Source organism: Palaemon carinicauda, unplaced genomic scaffold, assembly GCF_036898095.1.
Source record: "Palaemon carinicauda isolate YSFRI2023 unplaced genomic scaffold, ASM3689809v2 scaffold129, whole genome shotgun sequence".
NCBI lineage: Eukaryota > Metazoa > Arthropoda > Malacostraca > Decapoda > Palaemonidae > Palaemon > Palaemon carinicauda.
In genome coordinates this window covers 246,764-252,444 of record NW_027168804.1, presented here as the reverse complement: position 1 = coordinate 252,444, position 5,681 = coordinate 246,764, and the positions used below count along the sequence as shown (strand labels likewise).

The 5,681-nt window shown below is 55.6% G+C and overlaps 1 pseudogene; it reads left to right on the top strand.

Annotated features, from left to right (window-relative positions):
* The first annotated feature begins 2,825 nt into the window (after positions 1-2,825).
* Positions 2,826-2,944, top strand: LOC137635471 (5S ribosomal RNA; annotated as a pseudogene).
* The last annotated feature ends 2,737 nt before the right edge of the window (positions 2,945-5,681 follow it).

Here is a 5,681-nt window from a genome sequence, read left to right as displayed (position 1 = left end):
ATCTAGAACTTCGGTTCAGGTCTTGGACAAGGACTCTTCTTCTACGCACAGGCTTCCACGCGTTACCTTCTGCTCACCAGCGATCACCAGCTCACCAGCGACCATAGATGCGTCAACGTTCACCTGCTCGTCAGCGATCTCCTATGCATCAACGATCGCCATCGATCTGCCACGCGTGTCAGTTCCCCTGGGCACCATCAATAGTGATCTAGCGCTCGCCTGCTGTGGACCACGATCTCCGGTAGCTGAGTCTTGCCGTAGATCTTCCTCCTGCTCGCCAGCGCTCACCTTTACTTCTGTCCTTCTGTGCGCCAGCTTTCTTCAATCGCCAGCGCACATCTGGGCGCCCTTTTCTGCCACGCACCAATGGGCGCCAACGGTTTTCTGACCGTCTAGGATCGCCTGATTAACAGCTGGCTTCAGCGCTCACCTTCCTGATGCACCTGCGCGTCTTCTGTTAGCGCGATGCGCGCTAACCATCACCGCTCGCCAACGCTCCATCGCTTGCCGACGCGCCATCGTTTGCCTACGGGCTATCGCTCGTCAACGCGCCATCGCCCGCCTACGCGTCATCGGTCTCCCGACCGCCTGCGCTCACCCGCGCGCCCACGTGCTTGCGCGTCCACACGCCCACGTGCTTGCGCGTCCACACGCCCGCGCGACCGCACTCCTACGCTTATGCGCGACCGCGCACATGCTCTCCAATGTACGCCCGCGCGCGAACCAACGGTATTCCATCGCGCGGACGGACGGTGTTCCATCGCGCGGACGGACGGTGTTCCGTCGCGCGGACGGACGGTGATCCGTCGCGTGGACGGACGGTGTCCCGTCGCGCGGACGGACGGTGTTCCGTCGCGCGGACGGACGGTGTTCCGTCGCGCGGACGGACGGTGTTCCGTCGCGCGGACGGACGGTGTTCCGTCGCGCGGACGGACGGTGTTCCGTCGCGCGGACCGACGGTGTTCCGTCGCGCGGACCGACGGTGTTCCGTCGCGCGGACCGACGTTGTTCCGTCGCGCGAACCGACGGTGTTCCATTGCACGAACCGACAGTGTTTTATCGCGCGAACTTCGGCTTAATTCTTGCAGTATCCATTGCGCGCCTACGGGTTGTCGCTCGCCGACCACCAGCTCTCGCCCTTCCTACCACGCTCACCCTCCTCCGCGCACCTTCGTTTGCGTTCCTGTGTGCCCGCGCATGGGCGCTTCCACGTTCGCCCACGCGCAAACCATTGATTTACCATCGCGCGAGCGCCAGGGCGATCGCGACCGCGTTTCCCGTTGGGGTTTCACAGCATGGCCAGCCTGGCGAGTCTTCTGGAGCATATTTCCAGAACACGGCCTCACCCCGTAAACGCAGAGCATGGCACATGCAAGAACAGGAAGAATCTTCAGGGAGGTCTGAGCGACATTCTTCTTTCAAGAACCTGGGTTAGCCCTTCCCCGTCATTCCCTGGAAGGGTTTTGCCAGGGAGCTTTCCGTTCGAGATTTCTCCATCGGCCAAGGGGTGACTGGTTTACCCCTTCCTCTTCTCCATCTCGTGAAAGGGGCTTACCAGGTCCTTTCTCTCCTCAGTTGCAACCCGAGGTTTTGTTCAAGGAAGCTACAGGAAGGTCATGGGTACTTTCCTCCTCTCGGGCTCAAGCACCTTGGCGTTTCGTCGCCAAGTTTCGCACTTGCGGGCAAGCTCGATTTTGGACCATCTGGACGCAATGACCGAGGGCTTCCTTTCGGGTGTCTCATCCGTGAATTTCGACAACCTCAGACACCCTTCCATCCTTGGGAACAGTTTTTTTGTGCCCAAGAACAGAGACATAGACAGTGGTTGTGCGGAGGAATTCGACTTCCGTTTTTCACTCCTCCAAGGCGCTTTCTTCCAGACCCTGCAGGGCTCCAGCGCCTTTTTCTTTCAGCCTCGTCGGCCTAAGTTATCGGACCGGCTACGACAACTGAGACAAGGTGTCCAATAGCAGTCCCCTCCTGTCAGGAACAGGTAGCACGGGAGGCTCTCCCGGGGGGGCATAGTCCTAGAGGGAGCGGCAGAGTTCACGAACTCTAGGATTGGCAACCCCCCCTTGCAGGTTTCACGCTGGGAGGATGCCTAAGGTTACTCATCCGGATAACAGCTTCCCGATGCCCATTCCTGCACGATCTCCGTGATCAGCCAAGGATATCGCGCCTGCCGTCTTTGTCAGCGAATTCAGTGTCTCTGAACCTCTATGCCATAGGGTCGGCAAGAGTTTGCCCGTTTGGGCAGAATGATCCATGCCTTAGGAGAGGGTCCTCCATAGGATCGTCGACGGCTTCACCCCCGGCTTCTTTAGTTAATCCTTTCTCGTAAGAAAGTATCTGAGACGGGAATTCCGTAGTCGACCTCTCAGCTCTGATCAAGTTTGTCGAACAAACTTCGTCCTGCGTGGAACAGCAGAATCGATCAGACTGGTAACGAGGCGACAGGACTCCTTAGGCCCTGGATCGGAAGGACGGGTACTTTCAGTTTCCATTCCTGCCATCTTCCAGGAAGCTCGTGGAATTCAGCCTAAACTACAGGTATGCCTGCTTAAGATGCAGTGTTGCGATCCCGCCGTGGCATCGCAGGTTCTTCCCCAGAGAACTCTCCCTGCTTTTCTCATGGCCGCTCGAGAGCAGGCTGCCGCCTCCTTCGCCTTTTTGAGGTCTGGTCAACTCCGGTAGGCTCGGGTTCGACCTTCTTCAACGCCGGGACAAGCTTCCGGATCCTTACCATGAGTGGGGGTTCATGGTAATTTGCTAGGAGCCTTCTCTTCTTCGGCCTCAACATCTGGAGTATCTAGCCATGATATTGAGTCAACGGCCTTACCACGTTGGAAGCCCCGCTTCACGTCCGTTCAGCGAGGTTAAGCAACGTCGGGTCTGGTTGGTACTTGGATGGGTGACCGCCTGGGGACGCCAGATTCTGTTGCCGCCTCCTCCGAGCCTTCCCTTCAGTTGACTGTGGCAAGGCTGAGGAGAGTCGCAGTACCTGTTTTCAGTCGGGCAGAGCTTTCAGCCCTACCTTGGAACATTTCCTAGGTCTCTTTCCTCATTGACCCGTCTAAAGTTCCGAATGGTCGCCTCAGGATAAGTTCCCTGTGGGGCGGCATAAGTTCCGGTGGTTTCAAAGCAACGATTAACCGGAGTTTCTGGCCCCTATGGGACCAGCGGGACGATTAGACCTGCAATGGGGATTGACCTATGGAACCTCTTGATGGGAGTGGGTATTCTCGTCTTTTCCCCACATTTTTTATGCTGTTCTCGGACTCGTCAAAGAAAAGGGGGGGGGGGGGGGCATGTTTCGGTCCAGGCCTATGGTCAGGACCTAAAGGATACCTCTCCATCATTCAGGCAGGCTTAGGAGCCGTAGTCTGGCCCCTCTACAGATCCTACAGCTCCTGCCGAGTCGCTCCGTGTGCGACGACTTCATGGTACTGGCGTGTTCTAACCAGCAAGGGACGCATTTTCATACCTTTGCATCTTGCAGTAGAGATACTGAGATGATTTGAGATCCTCTCAATACCACCATCGGCTCGCTCATTCCGGGCGGAGGAATGTTCTCTCCGACTATCCGAGCAGAGCCTCGTAGAGAGAGTGTACCTGGGGGTCTTTGGCCTTGAGTAACCAGCAAGTCCTGGCCTGGGGGACCTGATCGCAACAGCTTGGAACCTCAAGCTTCCGCTGTTCTTTCCCCCCAGTCTCAGACCCCGAGACTCTGGCAAGATGCATTCCGGTGATGGTGGGACAACATCGATGCCTGCGTCTTCCCTCCTTTGTTGTCTGTTGAGAATGGGTCTCAACAAGACCAGGTTGTCTGTCAACCTTTCAATGGCCCTGAGAGCTCCACTGGGACTATACGCAGAACGGTTTCCGGACCCTCTGCTTCCCCTGACGGAACTCCCGGGAGAGCTTCACCCACGGCACAGGCTACTCAAACAACCACACTGCAACATCTTTCACGAGCCGGGGCGTCGCTTCGGCTTCATTCCTGGAGACACTACGCCGCCTCCTCAAGAAGAGACAACCCGCTACAGTCGCGGGACGGAGGTCGCGTCATCTGCGATAGTCTTCTGCAGGGGTCTTCCAGGCGAAGTGGAGAGTCTTCGGTGGTTGGTGTCGTGGGAGATATACCTCTTCCCTTGAGGCCTCTTCTCCAGCAATAACGAACTTATTGCCTTTCGGCGGGAGGAAACTCCTTTCCGCTCTCGGCAATGAAGCCTGTCCCTCAGCCTTTCCCTGACCTTCAGGCTGAAAGGAATAACTTTTTCCTTCCCGCTGGACCTTTCCTCGCTCATGCGAAGCTGCGAACGTCCCTGCCCTAGTCGGAGTGAGACCTCCAACATGGAGCATGTCTCGGACTTTTTAGTCCCTTAAGAGATCTTCTCAAGACCCTTTACGTCAGGCCTCTGATCGTATTCTGTCTTGGGTCTCCTGCTCACTCTGGCCGTGGCCAGTATGTAAGCAATCTTCTTGGTCTCGTACGACTCCGCCCTTTCTAAGAAATGGGGGAAGGCAACATTCAGGTTCGCTCCTGAGTTGTTGGGTAGACTCAGAATCTTGGGGTCCCGGCCCTTCGGTCCAATTCCTTCAAGATTTCGAGTCACCATTCTGTATCTGATGTCCTTCTCTTTCTTGCCAGTAAAGGAATCGAGAGGTTAGCTTTGGGAACAGCTGCAGTTTGTCCTCACGTGCAGCCGGGTTGGGAGCACAAGAAGGACTCGGGGGAGAGTCACCAGTACTGTATACCTCTTCAGCTCGGACTCAAGGACATTCATCTCGACCTAAATCCAGACCCTTCCCCGTCACGTCGCCCTACAGCACGATGTCGGATACATCGCAACGTCCCTCTCCTTCGAGTAATACTACTCTGTGACGCAGGTGCTACAAGCTGGAGTCTGGAAGCGTCTAATGACCTTCGCAGCCCGCTTCCTGCAGGGCGTGACCCACAGGAGTTTCGATACGTTTTTATCGCTCTGTGGTGGCTACACAACAGCTGGTCTAACCTCGGGCTCCTTTTTGGACAGGTAGCAGAAGGTTGAGGGCATTGTTATCAGGTTTTAGTCTGCATGAACAAAAGAAGTATGTCTGGCCCTTACTTCTTTCTTCATCATCCCCTCTACATGGAAGCAGCATCCTGGTCTCTGCATAGCTGACCTCGAACCTCTGCAGGTAAACCATGCTTCCTTGTGTTCCGAGTATTGAGTCAATACTGTCGCGTCCCCCATACCCTGACGAGGTGGTATTGGGAACGTCCTAACCCAGAGTTCCTTCTGGAACTCCAGGTCAACTGCCTAGGACGGGTCACACTTCTTCCTTCTCACACAAGCTTATGTAGGCCACACGGTTTCTTGCGGAGCAAGGAACTTTTGAGGTGCAGGGACTCCTTTTCTCGAGTGCGACTCACTCGGATTCTGAGTTCCCGGGTAAAGCCAAAGCCAGTATGGCTGGGGACTTTCCACCCTTCCTAAGGGGTAAGTCACCCAATGTAAATAGCGTGGTTTGTATTTCGGTTACGGAACAAATGACAAATTCGAAGATAATTTGTATTTTTCCTAACCATACAAACCTTAGCTATTTACATATATTTGCCCGCCAGCCCTGTCCCCCAAGACAAGTCCTACCTCTAAGTGAAAGTGAAGCAATTCATCGGTGTGTGTAGGGGGAGGGGT